This window comes from Pipistrellus hanaki (genome assembly GCF_964339955.1).
Source record: "Pipistrellus hanaki genome assembly, chromosome: 5".
In the NCBI taxonomy this organism is placed as follows: domain Eukaryota; kingdom Metazoa; phylum Chordata; class Mammalia; order Chiroptera; family Vespertilionidae; genus Pipistrellus; species Pipistrellus hanaki.
In genome coordinates this window covers 25,805,429-25,807,965 of record NC_140507.1, presented here as the reverse complement: position 1 = coordinate 25,807,965, position 2,537 = coordinate 25,805,429, and positions in this window count along the sequence as shown.

Sequence of the window (2,537 nt, the reverse complement as noted above, 5' to 3'; positions counted from 1 at the left end):
GGTTCGATTCCGGTCAAGGGCATGTACCTTGGTTGCGGGCGCATCCCCGGTAGGGGGTGTGCAAGAGGCAGCTGATCGATGACTCTCTCTCATCGTTGTTTCTAACTCTCTATCTCTCTCCCTTCCTCTCTGTACAAAATCAATAAAATATATTAAAAAAAAAAAAAAAAAAAAAAAGAAAGAGCCAATCGAACCTTAAAGACTCAGCTACAAAAACAAAAAAGAGGGAGATGGGTATTATCCTACTCCACATAATCAGTTAAATCATACTCTTTACACTTTAAATGTTTAAAATTGTGACAGTGATGGTTGCACAGCAGCCAAGCATCTGCCGGTATGGCGTGAAGAAAGGATTTACAGCCAAAACCGGTTTGGCTCAATGGATAGAGCGTCGGCTTGGGGACTGAAGGGTCCTGGGTTCGATTCCGGTCAAGGGCATGTGCCTTGGTTGCGGGGTGTCCCCGGTGGGGGGTGTGCAAGAGGCAGCTGATGGATGACTCTCTCTCATCGATGTTTCTGGCTCTGTGTCTCTCTCCCTTCCTCTCTGTACACAATCAATAATATATATATATAAAGAAAGGATTTACAAACAGGGCAGTGGAGAGGGCCAGATCCAGTAATGATGTGGGGAAGAGGCCATGTTTGTATCTTTCCAGAAGGCATTTCTAACCCCATCTGGGTGCCAGAGCAAATGGTGCGCCAGGACCATGGACCTGGGAGATCAGCTAATCCCACTGTTCAAGAAGCTGAAGATCACACCTCCCGTGAGGATGCCAGTTCAGCCACTGACCCTGAAGGAGGGGAGAGCAGAAGGCAGGTGAGCAAGGCCACCGGAGCAGCTATTGTCCCCACATGAGGTCAACTGAAGAAGGTGACCACTGATGCTCGGCAAGTGGTGAAAGAATAGGAGGTTCAGGTAATGCCTCCCCCCGCCCCCCTCTTTTCTTGTTGCTGTGATGGCCCTTGTTAGCTACCAGGTAAGTATGGTATGGTCATGGTTCAATTTCCATTTACGGCACATTCCTGGGATTGTGGGCTTGCTCCCTTGTGTGGTATGTGCAAGAAGCAGCCAATTCTCTCTCATCATTGATGTTTCTATCTCTCCCTCTCCCTTCCTCTCTGAAATCAATAAAAATATTTTTTTAAAAGAATCAATGAGAAAAAATATCCTTGAATAAAAATCAATGAAAACATATCCTTGGGTGAGGATTTTTTTAAAAAAGTATTTTAACAGAAGTTTTTAATTTTTAACAAAGTCCAACATTAATTTTTCTTTCTTATATTGTGCTTTTGATGTTATATCTCAAAATTCATCATCTAACCTAAGGTCACCTAAATTTTCTCCTGTGATGTATTCTAGAAGTTTTATAGTTTTGCATTTTACATTTAGATCTATTGATTCATTAACAAAAAATATATTTTTTAATTGATTTTTTTTTTTACATAAAGGAAGGGAGAGGGATAGAGAGCTAGAAACATCAATGAGAGACAAACATAGATCAGCTGTCTTCTGCATACCACCCACTAGGGATGTGTCCACAACCAAGGTACATGCCATTGACTGGAATCTAACCTGGGACCCTTGAGTTCACAGGCCAGTGCTCTATCCACTGAGCCAAACTGGTTAGGGCTATTGATTCATTTTGAGAGTTAATTTTTGCGACAGGTATAAAGTATGTATCTTTATTTTTGTTGTTGTAATCTTCACCAGAGGGTATTTTCCATTGATTTTTAGAGAAAGTGGGAGGAAGAGGGAGAGACAGAGAAACATTAATGTGAGAGAGATACATGTATTGTTTTCCCTCTATACATGCTCCAATCAGGACCAGGGATTGAGCCTGCAACCAAGTTACGTGCCCTTGACCAGAATTGAACCTGAGCTCCCTTTAGGCATTCCTTGGGCCAACTCACTATACACTGAAACAAACCGGCTAGGGTGTTTCCAGATTATTTTTTGTTTACATTTGTATTTCCACTTGCTCCAGATTTTCTGAAAAGATTCCCCTTTCTCCATTGAATTGCCTTGGTTCCTTTGTCAAAGATCAAAGGAACAGTTGGCTTTATTATGTGGGTCTGTTTCTGGCTTTCTATTTTGTTCTATTGATCTATTTGTATGTTCTTTTGTCAATGCCACACTGTCCTTTTTAATTGATTTGAGAGAGAGAGGAAGGGAAATAGAGAAAAATTGATTTGTTATTCCACTTACGTATGCACTCATTGGTTAATTTTTAAAAATATATATATTTTTATTGATTTCAGAGAGAAAGGGAGAGAGAGAGAGATAGGAACATCAGTGATGAGAATCATTGATTGGCTGCCTTCTTCATACCTCACAGTAGGGATTAACCCACAATCTGGGCGTGTCTCCTGACCTAGAATCCAATTGTGACCTCTTGCTTCATAGGTCACCGCTCACCTACTGAGCCACACATGTGGGCCTCAATTCCATCTTAATGTTTGCTTCTTAGAAGACCCAGATTAACATTATTAGTGGATATGGGATGGGTCTAAAAAGACAGAAATTTCTGCATAGTACT